Source organism: Melozone crissalis, unplaced genomic scaffold (genome assembly GCF_028551555.1).
Source record: "Melozone crissalis strain CALT ecotype California unplaced genomic scaffold, PUWL_Pcris_2 ptg000013l_1, whole genome shotgun sequence".
Taxonomy (NCBI): Eukaryota; Metazoa; Chordata; class Aves; order Passeriformes; family Passerellidae; genus Melozone; species Melozone crissalis.
This window is the reverse complement of record NW_026535791.1, coordinates 47,473,057-47,496,757: the sequence shown is the minus strand read 5'-3', so window position 1 is coordinate 47,496,757 and position 23,701 is coordinate 47,473,057. Positions and strand designations below refer to the sequence as shown.

The 23,701-nt window shown below is 38.4% G+C and overlaps 1 protein-coding gene across 2 annotated transcripts in view; it reads right to left on the bottom strand.

The window, feature by feature from the left end:
• The window catches only part of NCK2 (NCK adaptor protein 2), an 84,919-nt gene that overhangs the window by 34,314 nt on the left and 26,904 nt on the right, over nucleotides 1-23,701 (bottom strand). Inside the window, exon 2 of one of the 2 annotated variants that reach the window (XM_054271809.1) lies at nucleotides 18,689-18,760. The exons of the other annotated variant lie outside the window; for it this stretch is intronic. The gene's annotated coding sequence lies outside the window, so the exon portion shown is untranslated. The remainder of the gene's footprint in view (nucleotides 1-18,688; nucleotides 18,761-23,701) is intronic. 2 annotated transcript variants of the gene reach the window in all.

Sequence of the window (23,701 nt, the reverse complement as noted above, 5' to 3'; positions counted from 1 at the left end):
GTGGGGAAATACATTAAAGTTCTTCAAATTATTTTCTTATAATTACATCATTAGACTGTATCCATCAAGGAGAGTATCACAGAATGTTCTGAGCTGGAAGGGACCCACAAGGATCATCAAGTCCAACTCTGAAGTGAAAGGCCCATACAGGGATTGAACCCACAACCTTGGTGTTTCCAGCACCACGCTCTCAATATGGCTCTTCCTGTGACATCTGCAGAGCTAAGATTTCCTAGTATGTAAATAAGGACATATTTGTTTCCCAGAAGGGAGGCTGTAGAGGTAATAGCTTTGAAATGCTTCTGCAACACAGCCATGTGCCAAATACAAGATTATAAGCAGACAATATAACGAGATCTGGGGGAAAATGAAAAGAAAACACAATAACACAGCCTCCCAAAGCATCTGAGAGTACTGCAAAAACTTGACACAGACTGAAAGCATGAAATTTCTTCAGTGTACTGCTCACGCACTGCAAAATAAAACATACCACAGTTCCCAAAGATTTTAATGGCAACATAAGTTTCCTTCACATCAAGAAAATGAAAATCTGTTACTGCTAAAAATGTACACCATTTTGGAAAGTTCCTTCCCAAAAAGCTCAAAAGTCCAAGCACTGAAATACTGAGTTGTCTTCTCCTACCTAACAAAACAACATTCCACACTGAAAACACCACTGAAAAGCTTTGGAATATGGATATAATACAGGTCTGCAAGGAACTGCAACAGTCTTTCCTCCACAGAATATTGTTTCACGTGACCCTGGCTTTTACCTTACCACATCAAGTGGTCATTTACTTCTATGGCAATCCAACTTCCAACCTCAAAAATAAAAAAAATAAAAAAAAACTGAAAATGAAGACACCACATAAAATGAGAGCAAACAGAACTCCACAACCCAGACCTTCAAAGGTTAATTCTTGCAATACCAATACACAACTCCAACTCCTTTTAATCCAGTAATTCATTCACTGCTATCAGTCTCAAAAAAACTAATTTATTTTGCCAACATTGTATTTTTGCTGAAACGTTAAAACTAATATAGGTTAGATTGAGCTCATGTATTTTCAACCACTTAGTTACTTCCCTTCAGCTTAGGTTTTGTTAGGAAAGGAGTCCTGTCTTCAATGGAAGCTGCCCTACTGCAGAAGCACACATGAAAATTTTTCTACAGAAAATTATCCTTGGGAGAGAGCGTAAAACTGAAAAACTGTTCAGCCAAGGAGGCAATGAACAAAAACTCAGCCAAAGGCAAGACAGTTGTGGCTGTACTGAAAGTCTGCTCAGACAAGTGAAGAACATTAACTAACCATAGGGCAGAATAAATGCAGACATTGGTGGAATATCTATGACTGTAGCTTCTGTATGACTTTATAAGAAGAAAGTCCAGAAAGGAAAAGGTTCAATAAACTATCAACAATCCAACAACTTAGCAATGACAGGAAAAACAAACTAAACAAAAAAACACCTATGCCATTTTGAAGCCTTCCTAAAACTGAACCATAAAAGTAATATTTGAGATGATGGAAATTTAAAGATAGAGGAACTTAAGAGAATTTGCTCCAACAACCTTGTAAATCTACTAGTGATTCTTCATGTGAAAGACTTATTCAGTTGGTGTCATTTTAAATACCAAAATACAAAGAATTGTTATGCAGATCCCATTCTCTTTTTACCAGGCTGGATTCCAATCCTCTCTCTCCCCCTCCCCATATAGGACTAATCTATTTCTCCCTCAATGACCAATAGGAAAGGACTCTTATCTTAGCAAACCAACCAAACTGCAGTCTTCTCCTATAGACTGACACAAGTCAACACTCCATCTGGTTTAATGCCCTAGTCCAGTGGGTAGAAAGGCAGCATCTTTTCTTGGCCTCAAGAAGAAGGCTCACAGTTATGTCAGGGTTAGTTAGGACAGTACTAACAGAAGGTAAACATGTAGTGAGAAAGGAAGCAGTTGCTCTCCTTGTTCACAATTTGTTTTGCAAAAAGGAACATCACTGAAAAATGATTGACAGTAATGCTTGAAATGTAATCCCTCACCAAGGGAACAAGCAAAAATTCTAATAATAGGCAGTGCCAATTGATATAAGAGACTGTTCTGGAACTGGATGTCTTCTTAAGACACACGGAAAGAAAGGGACAGAATTGATACAGAGGCTTTTACATGACACTGATGGACATAAACCATCTAATTGCTATACAATATTAAGTAAAACAGAATTACTACATGATATTTAGTTAATTACATGGGAAGAATAGCAAACTACCTAATGATATATCATGTTTTTTTCTAAGATTTGAAGGCTGAACAACCTTTCCTCCTGTCCCCAAACTCTGAAAAATCAAAATGTGTTTTGAACCATGCAGCATCTGTTGCTGACAAGCCAGTTATCTAGTGCACAACTGTTTAACTGTTCATAAGCTATGGCAAATAGGCAATATCTGGTCCTCTAAAGTAACATAGTTGCAGAAAATAAATTTTTAAAAGGCTGTGTTCATACAGACTTGTTTCATAGTACCTGGATATGCTTATTGTATTCTGCAATTAATAACTTCTGTTAGATCACTTTATCTAAGTGCACTCTAAATCTGAAGCTTTCTTGTTTATGATAATGCAATCTCTGGTAAACCTGCCTACAGTTTCAGGAAATTTGAAGTTTTGTTTTCACCTACAGTTTTTTCTTTGTTGCATGAGTCAGTGTGTGGTTAGTTTTTTTACATCAGCCTAGATGAACAGTTTTGACATACAGAAAGATTTTAAAAAACCACATCTTTACATTTGAAATTGTTTTGTTCGGTTCTTCAGGACTAGTAAAACACTAACACAAATACAGAATTCAGAAGGTATTAAAAAGAACCAGTAATGTGAATTCAAATAAACACTTGTGAAAAAGAATACACCTTTTGGATATATTTTAGCTATCTCCAGTAGAAACAGGAAAATATCACCTCCTTCATTCAAAGGCCAAAGATAACCTAAACCAAGGAAGACATATTTCTAATGATTGCTACAAGAAAATCTCAAAACGCAGAAGTTTAAAAAGCGAAAACAAACTGACCCAAATTATTACCAGTTGTTATAATTATAACCTTTGTTTTAACTAGTAAAACCCTTTGCATGCTTTGTTACTTGAGCTATTTGCTGGTGCTTGGACAAACAGAGATGGAACACATAAAGACCACTTTGTCTAACTGCTTAACACTTTAATACTTCATATAATGTGTGTCAACTCATCCCAAGAGACACATTTCTTTGGAAAGAGGTCACTGCATCAGACTACTCTCTCTCTTTTTTAAAGGAAGTTAACTAAATAGATGTAGTCAACAAGCATTCATCACCCAGCTATGTGGTTCTGAGGTGTCAAACCCATACCTGAGCAAAAACACCCCCCACATCCAGGCAACCTAAAATAGTTGACTGTTTTAGTACAAGCTTGACAATTAATTTGGGGGATTTCACTATTAGGTCTCATTAGGATGCATTGATTACAGAACTAAAAGTGATAGCTGAGTAAGTGCAAGTAATTATTATCTAATTTACTTTGATGTGCAAACTGAAGACACAGTCACAATCAATAGATGCTGCTGTCTGTATTTTAGGGGGTCAGTTTTCCAAAGCTGAAAACAAAGATGAGTGGAAGGCTGTAAAAAATAAATGTGAACAAAGATGTAAATAAATTCATCCACTGCAAAGGAGGAATGTTCTATTACAATTTGCTGTCGGATTTTCGGCTGTTTAGATGGTCTGGGAAGGCCCGAGGTGGCCTTGGGCCGCCCGCGCTCCAAAGGACGAGAAGGGACTTCGGATCTTTTCTCGGTCTCGGTGTTTATTAAATGCTTATCTAAAAGATTTTCTCTTGGCCTGACAGAGTTCTGCTCAGCAGTCAGCCATGGGCACACACTGAGCGGTCACTTATCTTTATACTTGGAGTTACATATACAATATTTATCATTTTTCTCCAATACCTTTCACCCTTATTAACCAGTACACTTTTAGTAAGGTCCAATCCCAAAGTGCCAACATCACCACAGAAGATGGAGGCCAAGAAGAAGAAGAAGAAAAAGGGCACGCCCCAATTCCTCCATCTTACTTCTCTAGACCCCCCTGTACAGAAATCTTAAACCCTGTATCTCACACTCCAATTAACTTATCCCTTCACCATTCACCCCAGTGCAATCCTCCTATCCTCATACCGATGTCGTCTCCCCTGTGGGATCAAAGTCCAGCCACCAGACATTTCTGGCAACATTCCAGGACTCCCGAGCCCCCCAGGGGTGGTCTTGGTCACTCTGCCCCTCAGCCCTGAGAGGCTGAGATCCCACAATTTGCAACCTACTCTCACAATTTAGCATTTACCAAAGAACTGGTTAAAAAAATAATCTGTTTAAAAAAGTGAAATAAAAAGCTCTAGACGTTTTCTGTGTCCCCTCACCCTGTTCCTTTCCATGAAAAGGAAAAACTGACAGCAATAAGCTCAAGTCCAGAAATGCACACTGAAAATATTGAAAGAAGTAAAATTCAGCTCATCAAGAACTATAAAAAAGGCATTAAAACTGCCTTGGAATAATTTAAATATTAGCAAAAGTATAAGTACAGAATTAGATAGAATATCAAGCTGACTGCACATGATGCAGGAAAAAAAGGTTTAATACTTAGTTCTACATATGGGATTAATTTTCAGAGACAACCATTTTCTTCTTTGTCATTAACTAGCATATAAAAGTAATAAGAAAAATTAAAACACTTTTAAGATATCAGAAACATCCACAAAGCTATTACAGCTTTAGCTATTCCCTAAATTTCTTTTCTCCACTTCTTTTGAGATCCTGGTTTAGGTCTACCCATCCACCCAAGCTGGACAGATTTATCAATCAGCTGAGGGATAGCCCCAGCCATAATGCAGGAGTGACTCAAAGGCAGGCTCAGTAGATGCCATAAGCTTTCCTGGCAGCACTGAGACATTTGTTCTAAAGCACAAAAAATGCTTGGTTTCCTTTCAAGTCACTTAGGGGTAAAAAAAACAACCAGAAAGGCATAATTATAAAAGAAAGGGTGAGGGTGATCCAGGCTGGTGCAACAACAATGGCACCAGAGGTGCTACAGGCCGTGCACCCAGGCAGGAAGCCCTGCCACAGTCTCCTTCTACAGGCACACAAAGGATGGGGCTTTTAGATTACATTTCTTGTTAACATAATCAGGTGGTATATCTCCAAAAAAGGTGAAGGATCACTCATAATTAACCAGCAGTTTAAAGCTGTACTAATTTGACCTTGCTGCCTACACGCCTCAGACCCTGTCCCCTTGGTGTGGCCAGCCACTGTTTACAGGCACAGAGGTGTGAGGGCTGGAGTTTGTTCCTGCAGCCAAATGCCTGTGACAGCTGCCAGGCAAGGTTGGCCTCTCCTGGCCCCACAAGAGATCTGATAAGCCAATCTCTAATACAGCTGCAGCTACACACCAGCACCTTGTATCTCGCATTGCAGAACAACTGAAAACAGGAAACCTCAAGAATAGTTTAGTGGTAACGAATTTCTGCACAGCTCCAATAGAGCACAGAGCTTAAACACTTTTTTTGTCTTGTAAGTGGCTTAGGAGTCTTTTAAAAAGGCCGACAGAGAAATAAAGGAGAATATATGTTAGAAACACCCAGAAATACATCTTTCCTGCTAAGGAGTCAGTACAGCATTTTACCATTCAACAAAAACAAAATCTTTGTGTGTTTATCTAACAATGTATAAAAAGATGTTAGTAATAAAATTTCTCATCCAAAGTTTTCATGATGTCTGTCACAGGAATGAGTCTGCTCAGGTGAAATAAGCAAGCAGGACTGCTTCAAATGTAAACTCAATATTTAAGGAAAAGGAATAGTGTTAAACAAAAAGGTTGCATCTCCTGAGCAAGACCCACTTATGTTTTGCTTGCAGTCCAGATTCTTAGTGATTCAATATCTGATGGTTGTAGGTTTTTCCAGCTCTCTAAGCTCCACTTCAGCAAGAAGGTGTAGCACAAGTGTTTATTGTACAAGACTGGTGGGGATGCCCTCAAAAGAAGGGGCTGCCAAGCACAATGAGGGAAGTGACGGCAATTTTCCAGCTCACATTTTTCTTCCTTTCTTGAAAGCCAAAGTCACCTCACAGTCACAGCTGCCCACTGTTCAGACTAATACAGATTCATGATTTGAGGCACACAATGTCAAAAGCTGCAAGAAGAAACAAAACACAAGACTTTGGAAAATATCAAATAGGAATAAAATTGCTAATGGTTATGTGAGAACGTGGCTTCACCAAATGCAAGTCTTACCTGAACAACTTGATGGAGTGACTACAACTGTGGATAAGGGAAAGGATACAGATGTTGTCTGTACACAGTCCCTCACAACACCCTTCCTTCTTTCTACATTGACCAGATATGGATTTGATGGATAGATTACTCAGTGGATGAGGAATTGGCTCGATGTCACATCCAGAGGGTATTTGGACATTGATCAATGGCTCAGTGTCTAGACAGAGATCAGAGGCAAGTGGAGTCCATACTGGGATCAGCACTGTTTAATGTCTTCATCAGTGACACAGATGGGGGAATTGAGCACATCCTCAGCAAGTCTACACATGACACCAAATTATGGCTGACAAAACTGAAGGAGGGGTTGTCATCCAGAGGGACAAGGACAAGCTCAAGAACTGGGCCCATGCTCACCTGAGGAGGTTCACAAGGGCCAAGTACAAGGTACTATGCCTGGGTCAGGGCAACTCCATATCATCTGGGGGATGCAGGGATTGAGAGCAACCCTATAGAGAAGGACTGTGGAGCATTGGTAGATGAAAGCCTGGACATGACCCAGCAATGTCTACTTGCAGCCCAGAAATGCAACAGCATCTTGGGCTGTATCGAAAGCAGCATGGCCAGCAGGTCAAAGGTGAGGGTGATCCAGGCTGGTGCAACACTTAATGGCACCAGAGGTGTTCTCCCCCTTGAGTCTGATGTGGTGAGACCCCACCCAGAACACTGCATCCAGATCCGGGGCCCTCAGCACAGAAAGACCTGTTGGAGCAGGTCCAGAGGAGGGCCACCAAGATGATCAGTGGGCTCGAGTACCTCTTCTATGAAGACAGGCTCAGAGAGTTGGGGTTGCCCAGCCTGGAGAAGAGATGACCTTATAGAATCTTCTAGTGCATAAAGGGTGCCTACGAGAAAGATGGGGACAGACATTTTAGCATGGCCTATTGGGATAGGACAAGGGGCAATGGTTTCAAACTAAAAGACAGTAGATTTAGACTAGATTTAAGAAAGAGTACTTTTTTTTTTTACTATGAGAGTGGTGAAACACTGGAACAGGTAGCCCAGAGGTGTGGTAGATGCTCCATCCCTGGAAATATTCAAGGTCAGATTAGAAATGGCTCTGAGCAGCCTGATCTACATGAAGATGTCCCTCCTCACTGCAGGAGGGGGTGGACTAGATGATCTTTAGAGGTTCCTTCCATCCCTAAATATTCTATGAAAACTAACAGACACTTTGGGCTGCTAACTTCTCTGGTGGTACAAAGAGAAAGCCATCCAGACTGTTATGAGGCAGGCTGCTGCAACATTAGAACACAAATCGAAGTTCTGGTCTACTAATCATGCAATACCACTCCAATTTTATGCACTCTTGTTTTATGTCGTGACTTTCACACAAGTTAACCCTCCCAGTTCAATATTTTTTTAAGATTTTCATTAGTAATACTGCTATACCACAAAATTTCCTCATCTGGTGCAGTTCAAGAAACAAATGCTTAATCAATGCAGACTTTAAAACACATAATACTAAGTATAATCTTTTCTATTTATGTGATAAGTGCTCTGCTGTTTCAGGATGCTGAGTTTTTTAAAGTCTTTTGATGTTTTACTTAAAAAGGATATTTCTATAGCCTTTTTTGGAACAGTATGACTGCTATAAAGTAGGCAGTGTTCGTTTTCAGCTTCTGAAAGATGATTTAAATTTAAAGTTCTATTTCAAAGGGCAAAAAGCTGGTATTCTACAGGAACAAGTTTCTATTATAGCAGCTCATGTTACAGTTACACACTACTAGCTACAAGCATTATAACTTACCTATGCTTAGAAGATAAATAGCAATAGTAACAGAAATTAAAGAGAAAACATTTCATCATGTCTTTAACTAAGCTTAGTATAGTCACCAACAGACAGAGCAAAGGGCTTGTGAGAAAAATCTAGCTCAAATCTTTCCATAAATGTGGGATGAGAACCTTAAGGGATTAAGAAAACCAAACAAACATGTTTCAGTTTGTTTGGGATGTGTGATGCTTTTAAGAAATGTGTATCTGTATGTCATTCAGAAAATAGGACAAAGACTAACCGACAGTACTGGCAACCTTCTGGAGACCAAGCAAAAAACCCAAAAAACAACAAGAGGATTTTTACAGTAAGATGAATTTTACTGTTTCATCTCTGACTGTATTTTGGAAGAAGGTATTTCCTTCCATCTCAAAGACTGTACATCTTTCCATGCCCTTTTACCATATACTTACCAGAAAACACAGGGAATGTGAACTGTCATCTTTGCTGATTTTAATTTGTTGAAAGATGAGAAGGAAAAAAAAAAGTCTGAATATAAAGTAACTCCAACAACAGACAGTTGGCTAATATCCCTCTTCTTGGCCAGCCCTTCCTCCAGCCTTTGCCCTCCCTGTGCTTGTGCCATCTGCCCTCAAGCTCCCTTTCCTGCACCTGCTGCTGCAATCCCCAGCAGCAGGCAGGGCTCAGGCAAGTACAGGCAGCAGCTGCAAGGCTTTTTTCTGCCTCTGTCAGCAGCTTAATGCAAATGCAGTGACTGTGAATGACCCAACCTGCGGTGACTTTTTCCACTATTAGTGCAAAAAGTCTCCCTGCTTTATTTTGAAGGCAACCAAGAGCAATGGTACATTCTAGACAGCAGTGGGAATACTCAGACTGTGCAGAGAGTGTGTCTTCAGACCTTTTGACTACAGACAACATGAGACAAACAGAAGTGGCAGCTTTTTTGGCCCATTTTTCTTGGCTGCAGAGTAAACACACCAAAATCTCAGACTGCCTCACATTTAGATATAGCAAGAGGGCCAGAAAAGAGCATTGGCTCATCTTTTCCTGAATTCTTTTAAAAGCAGTTCCAGAAAAAATGATGCAGTTAAACTCTGCAGCCCCAAAGAAAACTTTTGGAAAGGAGACCTCATCTCACCTCTAAATCAGCAGCAATGATTAATGACCATATCTCTGCACTGATTTATGGGTGTTTCAGTGCTTCTACAAAGTCAGAGACACAGATTAGCTTAATGTTTGTTGCTGTTGCACTGGATGGCTCTCTCTCCACTTCTCCCGGCAGACAGCATTTAAGTTCCCCTCTCTATTCAGAAACACATGAAACAAAAAACAAACAAGATAAAAGAGAAGGGAAAGTCCAGGAAGAATAAAACATACCTTAGGTGTCTACATAAGACAAAATTACAAACCATTTCACACCTAACAAGCTCTCCCCAGCTCTTTGCAAAAACAGAGTAGGAGGGAGCCAAGCACACAAGGTCAGAAAAAAAGTCCAGACGCTCTACTGAGAGGACATTTAGGTAAACTTAGCTATGTGACAGACTGGTGATCCATGCTCTGTGAAAGAAGAAATTAAGTATACTCCTGTTCACAGACTTTCATCCTTACTATCAGTAAACCTTCCTTCTCAAAATTAAACCAGCCAGCCACTCAGGACATGGTGAACACCATGAGATTTTATAAAGGAGACATCCTTGAATTTCTTTCAAGATTCCAAATAATAAACTGTTTGAACGATTTGCTTCCACTGCTGCTTCTTTTCCCATAGCTCAAACATTCAATGGTCTGTAGGAGTTATACTTCACTGGAAGCATTAGTACATTTCTATATTGTATAAACAAAGAACAGTCCTCAGACATAAGAAGTTTAACCTTGATCTCACACAGAAGGACAAAGCTCAGAATCACTGTGGATTGCTACGTTTTACTGCTAATCCCTTGAAACACTGCTACCTACTTTTCAAGGGATTTCACTTTAAACTGTCTATAAAATGCTGAAAATAAAACTGAACTGCTGACCTTCTGTTCCCCAATGGAAAAATCATATATTCACTTTTTAACTAGAAAGAAGAAGAGATGTTTGTTCAGTTCAAAAACCCATTTATTTCCAAAGTTTTTAAAGGGAAAAAAAAAATAATATATTGGCCATTCCTAGACAACATTCACTCTATAGACTTAAGTGATTTATCATTTGCTTTTCTGAAAATTGCCCCATCAATCTACCTCATAACAGAAGGAAAATGAGAAAACTATTTTGTTATAACAATTTTAAGCTCGCTAGTCCACAGAGTACTAATTAATTTAAAGGTCCTGTAAACCTTGGCAACCAGAGACTCTGCTCCTGTAAACTTTCCAGTTTACTGTCATTTTGAATGCCAAATAAATTCTTAGATTCCTGGATTTTCTTTACAGGTCACCTGGACCAAAATTTTTACCCAATATGAAAGGGTGCATGTAGAAGTGGGGGGAAAAAAGGATGCTCCTCAATTTAAATCTCAAGACAAAGTTCCAAAGCTGAATTGTGGTTAATGAACACTTATTTCTCATATCTAAGAGAGTTTCTCAGGCAGAAATCTACTTTCTAGAAGCAAGGTTTTTGAATGGTATAGGTAAAAATAATCACTGGACATAAGATATCATTCTTGATTCTGTGCTTATGGATGTAACCAAAGAGGCAGTTTGAAAGATGCAGTGTCAGATTTCATTAAGAGACAGCTAACACTATTAAATTTATTCCTGTATAAATCTGTACATCTTCCTGAAAATGACTGGAACACGAGATAGTTACTCAGAAAGCTATGCTTTTAATTTCCTGATAGGACATGCACCCAGTGAAAGCACAATTTAAATAAAGAAACACTCCTGGATCTTTTATGAGATGCGAGTGAATGCTGCAGCTTCACGAGTCTTTCGTCAGTCACACTGACTGCCGTGCTAACCAAGAAAGTGTATGGCTAGGCAAGAAATGGCAATCCCAGTCTCTCCCTAAAATTACTTTTTCTTCCATCTAACAGCACTTCAGAGTCAATACAAGGAATCCTCTCACTGCTACCAAAGCACAAATGCAGAGGAAACACTATCTCTCAAACTTTCCTAAACAAACAGGTTCAAAATGACTTGTCCTATAACTTTGAAAGAATGCTGTAAATTTAAAACAAGACCACATTTTTGGTCTGGATTTTTGGTAACATTCATTTCTTTCAATCCAATTATTTCTTGAATATCTTCCTTCAGTTTAAATGAGGACCTCTTCCAAAAACTTGTACTTGTGAGTGCTCTGCTACACAATTACAGCAGCTAGCTATTGCTAATTCCTCAGTTGATGGAGAGGGACACAAAGCGAAGAGAGAAACACCTTTCAGAGAAGAGGGAAGAGGATAAAAGAGGATTTTCTAAAACCCTTCCTCTAAAACCCCAGGAGTGCTCCAGAGAACACATGCTTCTGTAAGTACGTTAGGAGGATGCTCCTTATTCTGAGCTCTTATGTTGCAGTTCAGGTGCCAGCTGCTCTAAGGCGGCTTACAGACAATCTCAAAACTTGTTCCACTGCTATTAGCCCAACACAATTTTCCACTGCACCAGATCTGCTGCTCAAAAGGATAAGCTTTTGAAAGTAAATTTGCACTGGAGGAATATCTGACTTTTTCCACAGAAACAGTTACCAAAAAGCAAAAATAAGCAATTAGAAAAGTCTACATTTATAAGAGCAAAATATACATTCAAGAGAGACCAACACTGCCTTGTGATGCCACTGTCATCCTCCTTCATTCCTACTCTCACCTTCAGTGCTTGAACAAAATGGAGTACTACCAAATGCCTTTATATCTCTTCCTATTATTTTTATCTTCTGTCAAATTTCTCCAAAGCTTGCTTTTCCTGAATAAAACCTCCCTGCAATAACTTGGTTCAAAATTAAACATTTGGTTTTGGCTGCTACATCACATTCGTTTCATCCAGAAATGCTATGTACTCTTGCACTGATGAGACATTCTACCCTCACACGCTCCCAGACACATTTTCTTCCCTATTCCTGCCAGATAACAATAAAATGCATCAACAAAAATGAAAGGGATATAATAGCAGCCAAATGATTTCCAAACATGGACAGAGATTGTGAGGATTAACGTCTGTACAAGAACAAAGATTAAATAAAGGAAAAGACAGGTTCAAAACCACAGGTCTGAAATGTGGACCTTTAACCACAGTGTTCTTGTTCCTTCTAGATTAGTACAAATTAAAAAAATTTATACTGCTACTGATTTTCAATAAAAATGACTATGCCATTGCTCTCAAACACCTGTTCAGCTGGAAGCCATACAAAAATACTACAGTAATACAAGATGCTGTCAAGTGCTAAGCATTACTTGTAGTCAATATCCAAAAGTGACAGACAACCCTGTTAAAAGTAACGGCACAGCAGAAGCAGGCAATTTCTTCATTATCTAACTCAGACCTCATTCAAACAAGACAACAGTGTTACCAAATCTGGATCAACCCTCAAGGAAAGGCGTTCTGGCAAAAACCAACACACAAATACTGGAAGCTGTAGCACAGTGCATTAACAGAGCAGCAAGTTACAACCCCATGATTAAACAAAAATAGGAGTCAGTATGTAAAAAAACCACAAATCACCTCAAGGTAACAGAGAATAAAATTGAATGTAGAAAAATAGAGAAAAAAAATAATAGGAACAAGTAGGAAGATATACTCATCCCTTCCTTCTCTGCACCCCAGGAAGAACTTATAGAAGAGACATCCCTTTTCCTTTCCTCTACTATACAATCCCTGACTGTTTCAAGTGAGTAATACCAAGCATTTTTACTTTATTTGTTCTTTAGCTTCTTGCAAAATAAAGTCTGAGGAACAGGTCTTGGTCTGTATTGTTATTTGAGTTCAAAAAAATTCCACCTTGAAACCAAACTATAGTCTGTAAAGCTAAGCAGCACTATGTAACTTTATCAATTATTGCCCTCAGTTTTGTTTCTCTTATTTTCAAGAATTTTTCAGGATTAGTTAGGGTATTGACTCAGGATGTGGAAATTCCAAAATGCCCAGCCACCCACCTACAGGCCAGAATCTTTAGCTGACCAGTGACCTACTTTGTGCTGTCCTTTTTCTCCCCTTGTCCTAAACCCCAGGCAAGAAGCAGGTCACAACAAACAGCAGGCTTAAGATCTCACTGCCACCACTTTTTTTCCTGAGGAATACAAAGCAGCAGTTGCTCTTCAGACAATGGACATAAGCCCAGCACACAAATGGGAGACCTCCATTTTGGCCACATAACAATGTGTGAACAGTCACATGGAAGAAGACTTACAGCTCATGACTTCCTGAAGTTTCAGTAACTCACTGCAGTCAGAAAGTATGTTACAGCAGCCATGCATCCAAAGAGTGCCTGAAGTGCAAGTCAGCAGCTGAGAATGCCAGCTTCCATCATCTCTTTGACAGTAAATTCAAATTCTATGGAGCACAATTGTCAAATCCTTGCTTATGAGGTAGTTTCAAAATCAATTTTAAAAACACAAATACAAGTTTTGTAGTTCTAGTCCAAACATTCAAGCAAACTCATGCATGTCAACACTCTTTCATTTTGAGATAAATGTTTCCCATCCCCACGCATCCTGATCTTCACCATCATAAACCAGCCCTCTACCCAGCAATAATGGAACAGACCTTTGCAGATCCCATGCAAATCTAAGGCTGGCAGAAAATACCATTCAGTAATCTTCAGGGAGAACTAAGCAAGGAAAACTAATACTCTGACTGTTTAATCTTGAAAAGCAAATTCAGAGATCAAATATAAAGAGAAGTCTAACCCTCATTCAACAGCATTTTTGGGGCTGGTATGTGATAACCTGAGAACTAATGGTATGAGACAACTGAGCTTATCAGGGAATGTGCTAAGAGCTGTGGATTTTGGTGCAAGACAGAGAATTCAAAATCACCCTCTTGGGAAAATTTGGATCCCTCAATACCCTGCCGCTTCAGGGAAATAATCTCTCTGACATCACCTGCTGTAGCTGCTTGCATAAGGCACATTTCTAGCTCATATATATGAACACATCTGATGGTATTGAACATTAGAAAAAAAAAATCAGGCTACTGGTAGATTTTAAATATTAATAGGAAAAAGTGGAACAAGCAGTCACAAGGAAAAGGTGTGCTACAAAACTTCAAGGACCCAAACCGGTAAGGAAAAGAACAGTCTGAGTGGCAACAACAGTACCTGGAAGGATTACGCATAAAGCTGCTGAATCAAAAATCAGGAGAAGGATCATTTAAAAGAAAGGTGGGGGGATAAAAGAGAGGATGGAGCAGGTAGAAAATAGGCTACACCAAGGCTCTACTGCCGGGAACAACTAAGCAGCTGACACAAACAACAGCCTCCAAAATAAGGAGGCTGCAGGCGAAACAAAAGGGTGGGAAAAGACAGCACAAAGGAAAGTGGGGCTTCAGTCCACAAGATGGCAAGGAGCCTGTGATGTCTTAAAGTAAGGCTCTCAAACTTAAAATCAGGGAAAGGAAAAAAGAAGTGTAAAAGGTTTGCATCTGTATGCATGGTATTCGGTGCTTTGCATTGCTACTGGCTTAAAAAATAAACAACAGGACAAGCTCATTTTCTCAGTTCTCTCTGCTTAGTACAATTGAAGCTCTGTTATACAGTGCAAGCAGTAATTGTAATCCAAGATTAATTAGCCAAATTATTAGAAACTGAATTCCACCAAGAAATATACCACACTAGCTTTTAAATATTCCTCCCTTCTGTGAAATTCACCAACTTCAACATCCAGATGACACACCAAACCATTTGCCTTAGAAAAACTGACAAGCTGGATGACAAGACAAAGCCCACATTGGCTATCACATACCAAAACTACTTCCATCATTAAAGAAATGTGGTCATTGTTATATTTTTACTTAAATTAATTTTCCTGCATTGATGAAAGCTGAACAGTGTTCTCTGATAAGGAATCCATATGGACTGCAGTTAAAGCACATTGCAAAAGACATTTGTGGGCTGTTACAGGTACTGCTGATACCTACAGACATGAGTTGCACCTGAAACTATCAGAACTGGAAAAATATAGACAACTGATTCTTAACTTTCATATTATTACTAAATTAAAATATGCCCCTAGTTCAAGTAAAGAGCTACAATTACTACAAAGAGAAACAAGAAAAAAAAAGTAGGAAAGAAAAATCTAAAAAAAGAAATACTAAAATAATGTAATTTAGGGAAGATCAATTTATTTGAAGTGCATACCTGTGGTAATGGAAGTGTAACAGTGGGCTGAAAGTGTTCTTCCCCACCATCTCAATTATAGGTTAGAAAGCATTATGCCACTCGCATAACATAATAAGCAGTATTCTATAAATTCATTTATTGTACTAAATGTCTGTAAATATATTTAAGTAACACTGAAGTTGCATTCAAAGTCTTGCAATCACTTTGGGCACCTGGCATAATTACAGGAATATTTTTTTAAGAGAAAGGAATCCAGACATCCACTTAGCACATACCTTTCATTCTCTTCGTAACTGTCAGAATCAAAGTTTCCCACAATTAACTCATATGAAACACTGAGAATAGGTATCATTTTCCTTGGGTTAAAAAATATCCAAAATCAACAACTACAAACATGCTGAATCACAGAAAAAGACCAAGAAATATTCTGATACAGCATCACAAACAGTTCCAACAAGTTGAAATGTCTGTGGTGCTTTTTGCTCTCAGAGGAGGAGGTTCAATCGGTCAGAAGCTTTGTGCAGGTCCCCAGTCTCAAAATGTGAGGAGCTCATCTCTATCATGGTTGCTCTGAGAATCTTTACAGACAAGGATTTCTGTTCTATGTGTGGTACTGCAGCCTCTGACAAATCTGCTGAGTATGGAGACATCGATAACTTTGTTCATACCAGTTTGATTCTCATCTAACAATCTCCCTCTCATATACAGAGGTAACTCTAAAGAACCAATCATTCCATATGAGTGTATCAAGTGTCAAAAAATCACAGAACATTTCCCAAAAGATTTTAACCTAAAATACAAAATGCTCAATGCACATATCAATACTGAAATCACTTTTCAAAATATTTTGTTGCGAAAATACAATATAAGATCTTGGTTTTGATTCTATTACTGCAAATGAATCAGGGACAAGTTCAAAAGTACACAATACCACTACATAAAATATGTTAGAGGAGAGGGAGAGGAAAGCAAACAACTGAAAAAAGCCAGCTTGCCCAGCTACATAAAAGCCACCCGGCAGACCTTGATAACCACAACAAAATCCTCTAAGGATACATGATTGCCTGCAGTTTGGTGAAGTTTAAGGATTTGGACTGTAATTTCTGAAAATTTACTTTGTTGCCAATTTCATTTCCTTTTCAAAGGGCAAAAGGTTTACTATACCCTGGTTCAACAAAACATTACAAAATTAGGCTTTACTGAACTTAGACCTACACATTCATTTCCCTTTGGGAACAACATCAGAATGCTCCAGGTTTTGCAGATTCACATATTTACCAAGCTGAATACAGTCCAGCAGAAACAAGCACACAAATGATGGAAAAAGGCACAAAATATTAATATTAACGGTTAGATTTAATTTTGTTACTGAGACTGAGCATGGTCCAATCATACACAGTGAAAATCCCGAGTACTCATTCTTCAATAAAAAAGGAGAAAAAAAAAAAGATACAAAAAGAGAGACACTCCCTGCACACCCCACCAAATGACATGTCCAGGTAGTGCTTCCTCAACGCCTTTCAGCGAGCTGTTATCTATTTACTGCCTCTTGACAAAACACATAAAACCCTCACCTGATATAAAGAACTCCACTTTGGGCATGTTTGGTTACCCTTCACATTTACTGGATTACAGAGTAAAAAAAAAATTGCTCAATATGCTCTATATCACAGCAAATAGCTCAAGAAATAAAGATGACTAAGTACATAACCAGGACTTCAGACACCTATTTCCTTTAAGTGAGCAGTGGAGTATTTTTAAAATTATTTTCACTGAATATTTAACTTAAAACTATTATAAAAAAGGACAAGTAAGAGATTCTGAAGATAAAACTCTGTGTTTTACATTACATATTTGAAATAAATACATAATTTAGTCCATAGCCAAAAACATACTGGCTTAATTTTGAGAAGAAATTATTGCACAAAAATAATTTTACAATGACTAAGTCAAAAGCTTGATTAATCATTTGCTTGATTGTGTCTTTATTTTGTTTTCACATTTACAGTTCTTTCAAGAATATTTTGACTTTGCTACTTGTACATCATACAAAAATTATTAAAGAAAACTAATTCAAAAGGTTTCTTACTATCAGTCTTTAAACACCTAAGTGTTCAAGGTTACACTGATCTGTTAGAAAAGCCAGGGTTACAGATTTTTTCCAGTACATTTAAAGACATATGTCAGATAATTTGAAAATATAGTGCAAAAGCCCACTATCTCAGTATTACTTCAGAATTTCCTTTTCAGTTTAAAGGAAAATCAATCATTTGCAAAACCATACGGAGACAAAATAGTTAAGACTGGATTGCATTTTTAATTCTAAGTGGTTCACCTTAGTTTTACTGAATAAATAAATCTAAATTCAACATCTCATAACAATAAATTAAGTATTTAATAGAACTCACAGCAAATATCAAGGCACACAACAATGTAATTTATTGCTTTCCATTTGTAGGTTCCAAAATTTCAATAATTGGACTTCATAACTTCCCCCTGAAGAAGGCAACATTTTTTTTAAACAGAGAATTTGAGTAAGAAGTAAGAAATCCACATGGTAAAGTACTGACTTAAGCCAAGATTCCATGCTGCAATACTACAACGCTGAATGCTTATTCAGTGTTCTGCCATTTTGCTTCTATTTTTTGATACAGCAGTAATGTTAATAAATTCCTACTAAGCCACAGAGACCAACTACAGCTACTGGAAACTGACAATAGGGTACACAAATTAAAAGAAAAAAGCCAGCCAAACTCTATCACAAAAAGATGTTCTACAGCAACATCAGCTTCATCAGATTATTTCAGGTCCTCAGTCAGCCTAGGAAGATGCTCTCTATATACTAAATGCAATTCTCTTCTGCTCTCACACAAAACATGAAAACCTTCTTTACACCCAATACTTTCAACACTTTCAAAGCTATTACGTAGTTTTTAGAATTCAACCAAAGAATAATACAAAGCCTGCCCTGCCATGGTTTATGGATGACTGCTTCTCCTCCATACTTCCCACACCATCATATTGTGCTTTCAGGCAGCACCTTCAGGGGAAAACATCCCAAGTCAAAACAGAGAGTAGCAGGATACAGCAGTCATAAAACAGTGGAAGCAATATCTAGTTCTCAATTAACAGTCTGAACCTATCACTTTTTCTTGGATTTTTTTTTTCTGAATGTAAGAACTAGAACCAATTTGCCCCAGATCATGGACAGAAAAAGACAGGCTATTTAATAATTCATCCAGCAGTTGAAAAATTCGAAAAATCACAACTACACTGTTATTACATAAAAGCCAAAATCAAGCAATACCTCTAGTTCACTTGTTACCTTAAGTTATGAAAATAACCACCAGACTTGAACCACTCACCTTTGACACACTGTTAAAAGGATGCAGGCAGTGAAAGGCAGGACTCTCCAACAAAGCTCTATACACCACCACCTGAAACAACAAACATGTATTTTAGTTCTAGCACTAAACTTAGAACATTTCCAAATAGGTAATTTAGCTTTCAGGCTGTCAAAGCCTCCTATAAGATGCTGAAGAGCAGGCAGAATGGCTTGAACTTGATCCACCTGTTTAGCATAAACAGACTCCCATCTTCATATTTAACTTCTCTCAATGAATACAAGCCGATTGTAACCCCAAACAATCCAAACTACATACAAGTTAAGCCTTCATAATACAGAGAAAAATCAATCAAGAAACAGAATTAAAAATTCAACCTAGTTTTAGAAAGACTGTATTTTAGAAAGCACAATTATTTACTGTTTCCTTCACTTTTGTATTAGTCAGTTTAACTTGACTGTACTTTCTAAGAAAAAGAAAATGTCTCTCCGTGTAGAAAAGAGGTACAGCAACAAAAGCATAGCCATGAGTTTTGTAGGGCAGTGAAGTATTTCCATCCAGAAGGCTCTCACACACACACAGATGGATTACTACCACATGTGGCTCAAAGCCTTCTGGCACAAGAGATGGTGGCCCAGTGAGAGAGCTCTGAAAGCAGTGGTGAAGCTTATCAAAGGGTCACAGAACCACATTCAGGGAAATTCTGGCTGGATGTAAAGAAGGCACAAGTGTGGCCAAGCACAGCCACATACACCCTGTGATGTGATGGGCCCTCTTCCTGGGAGAGTCTCAAATTCTACTGAACATGGCCCCAGGTACAGCCTCAGCCTTGACAGAACATGCATGGCTTGTCCAGAGGTCACTCCTGGCCTCCACTGTTCTGTTAAGTATTTCAAGCCAACAAAGAAACTGTTCAGAAGAGAGGTCAAAGTATTTAAACACTTGTTTCTGTTTTTTAATGACCCTTCTAACTCCACAGGATGTCTGACAAAATCAGGCTGTGTCAACCCATTAAGATCCAATTCATAAGGATGAAAAAAATTCTCAGCAACTTCTTGTGCTGCAGCCTCTATCTCATAAGGATGATGTGTTAAAACCCCTACACAACCCCCGGCCACTCCTGCACAAATGTTTCTGTTCAGTCTTTTCTGAAAAGGCTCCAAGCAGTTGTGACTCTACAAAAGCCTCCTATGAAGAAATTAACTTCAAAGGAGCAAGTCACCCAGTGATCCCATGCACGATAACGAAGTGAGGGGAGAATAAATAGTATTGACAAAGGTATTATACATACTTTCCACAAATGCTTCAAAGTGAGATTTACTCTCCCATTAATTAATAGATGGAGTAAGAGAACTACTAAAGTCACAGTTTGACAAACATTTAAACCTAAACATATTGTCAAGCAGTAAAGAACACGAGACTCCCTGACCCTCAGCTCCTGCACGTTCACCCTTTGGTCCTCAGCAACTGCAAGAGACAACAAACTGCTGCCAGCCCTCCTGAAAAACACACAAGATTAAAAAAAATAAATGAATAATGGAGGATGGCAAATTATGAGAAAATGTTATTCCAACAGAAGAGCCTCCTGATCCAGCTCACCACCTGAATGAAGATTTGCCTGTGAGACCAGAAAGCAGACTCAAGGGGGACCAACCCCTTCTCCTCTTCCCAGTGATGGCTGGAATAGCTGCTGTCCCACCTGGGTTTCCAGTGTTCTGCAGACTCAGACCACAGGCAACAACACTTTGCTGTATCAATTTTTCTAACCAATTACAGACCTTAACTGTGTTCCCACTGAAAACTGCTCTATTGAAATTGCAGGACAGATACAAAGTAAATGGGAGAGAGGCTTTAATAAATGAAGCCACATTAAAACCCCAAGGCAGAGCAGATCTACTTTCCTGCTGGCTGAATGTTTTGTAGTATGTGTTTTTCTCCTGTCAATAATACAAGGATATTTTTAATATTAAGAGCTAAAAAAGAGAAAATAAACATCTCCTCATTTTTTTGGTACAAGATCTTCTGAATAGTACTATCTTTCCTTGTCCTATCTCACAAATCATCTACTGCTCATTACCATCTATCATTGAAGTGCTGTACCAAGCCTCTGATTTTGCTAGGGCATTTTTGTTTTCCTTAAAGAAAAACACAATACCTCCCTTAATTATTGCTTCCACCTTCACAAATGCATGCTTGCAAATAGAACATATGTTTGAAAGTGAGCTGGAAAACAGCACTATTCATCATCAATACCTGAAAAATGAGCCGTGTATTTATTAGTAAAATAGAGAAGTACAGTTGGAAAAAAAACCAGTCCAAATTTCATCTGAACGCGTAAGAAAAGAATGAGTCATGTGTTTATCTCAACATAACAATGCTAACTTCCTTCTGTAGAGCGAGAATGGTTTTATTTTGGCAGCTCAATTAAAACACATTGAAAGTAGTTTGGAATGTTAATGGTGATAGTGCAAATAGTCAAAGGAAGAAGATGCACAAAAAAACACCACTGCTAACAACAGTCATATTGAAATAAAACTCTGTTAACCTAACAGACACACAAGCACAAGATGCAGACTGGTCTCTGTTCTCTTTGGGTTCAATCCTGTTGCATTGTGAGCCCATTTTCTATTTTTCTCATAATGAAAATCTTCACTTGGCTTCGGAAGAGCCAGAGGAAGTTTTCTGCAAGGAGTCACACTAACAGTCACTTCCCCAGAGGAGAAGTCAATTTCCATCACACACCCCCACAGTACAAAGCTTTGCCAAAACGCTGTGATTTGCCAAGTGACACAAACTCAGGGTGGAAACCCACACCTCAAATATTTCAATTATATTTAAAATGTTCCTTTAGAATGTGTTCCTTGAAACAATCCTCAGTTACAGAAGTTCAGGACCTGTCTTCTCAAGGGTCAAAAAATTGTAACAGCAGTTAGGGTTTGGGACTACCTGCCCCCAGGCAGAGTTTGCACCACACATGGAGTTTTCTGATTCTCCTGCTATGTCCTACTAGCCAGCAATAGAAAGAAACATTTGATAGCATAGACATTCTGTGGAATGAATTGTTAAATTTTGAGTAGAGTACAAAATTATTTTGAATCACCTTCAAAAGCCTTGCAGCACACAGGACTTAGTGGTCACCCAAAAGACAAACTGGCGCAACATCGGAAACTCGGGAAATCAAGTCAACAACTTTTTTTGGAAGTCAGCAAAGCAAACAGAGGCACAGAGATGGGCATGGGCATACTCCCGTGGTATCCCCAGTGCCCATCACTTCTGGACCATTTAGCACCATGTCCATTTGCCACGCCTCACTCAATGCATCTACTACTGGAGTAATGTCAGCCCTGCTGCATGTGAAACGCCACGGCTCCTTAGCACTCCTGAGTCTCCCCACACCCTACACTTCCCCTGAGGCCCAGAGCAGAGGAACAAAAGACTATGACCAGGAATAGGAATGGCAGAGTACAGGAATTGGATGAACATGGGATTACAGACACACAAAGCAAAAAGACAAATTTATCTATCTTCAACAGTAACTTTAGTCACTCATTTGCTTTCTAAATCAAGGTCTTCCAAACAAAAGGACTATAAAACTTTTTCCACAGTAAAAAGCCTCTGTCAATAGCCAGAAATAAGAGTTTGAATTTGATGCTTGGAAACAAGTACCAGAAGGTAAATATCAATAACATCTAATATAAGAACATTATTATAAAGGTTACTATCTCACAGAATAAATTAGTGGTCTTACAATGATTACATTATAAGAAACATCCACAGTTATTAACCACCTCTTCTTTCACTAATAGCTCTAATATGCCCCATTTTCTTTATCTCCATGGCTAAAATCCAGATTCAGCCTTACAGCAACAATTTCCATGACAATTCTCTCAGGCTCTCTTCCCAATACCCAACCACCTCCTATTTAAATTCTGACACGAAATTGCTAAAATAATCTCTTTGATACTTAAGATGCTAATACACAAGAATGATCTGACCATAAACCTGTACTGCACAGAGTGGGAATTTTAACTCCAATTGACATATTACTGGTGACCTTCTGGAGAACAAATGAAAAGCATCACATTAATACAAATTCTCCTGTGGAGAAGATCAAGTTGGCAATCTGCCAGTTCATTACACCATCTAGCTTCACTCCAACATTAAATATTGCCTTCCTTTGTAATTGACTGAAATACACTGGAGCAATTGCAGGTAACCACTTTGGGCTATTAAAGTATTCCATTAAGACTTCTCCATTAGGCAGATATTTCAAAAGAAGTTACATTAAAATAGGCTATGTTCAAAATATTTTAACTATGCAGACAATTGGGCAAGCACAATCCAGTTCCATGGAGCAGCAGACAGATCAGCCTAAGCACTCAAAAGCTCAATGCCTGAATTTACTTAAAGGGAAAAGAAACCTGACAAGTTTTTTAATACTCTAGTATACGCTTTGTATTTTAAACCTCCTAGTCATATACATTGACTCAAAACTCACTTAATACTACCTTCTTCTAAAGCTAAGGAAAAGGGTTATGTTAAAACAGTAATACACTTTCAGAGTCAGTATGAAACACGGAGAAAAGAAAAAGGAAAATTGAATTTACATCATTTTTCAGGTTTCAAAAAGGCAGCAAATTAAAACACTGCATTACGATGTGTAGAACATTTAAAAAAAAAAACACAAAAGAGTTAAAATCCTTTCATACCATATAGTCTATACAACTAAGCTTTTCTTCTCTAAAGATTGTGGTTCCCTAACAGTGAGGAAGCAAGTGAAATGAGGCACAAGAACAGGTTTGCTGCCTTGCTTGCAGAAAAGATTGTGAGATACTTAAAACACTGGGAAATATTTGAGCTCGTATGCCAGCTATAAAAATGGGACTAGCCCTTGAACCAAAGACAAATTTCTGTGTTTAAATGGCCTCTTTTAGGCAGTCCAGGTTTGGAGACATCACCAGAGGTTGCACAGGTTACCCTAAGAAATTCATGTCTCTATTGAACAGCACACAGGCAGGAGGTTGTGCATCTTCT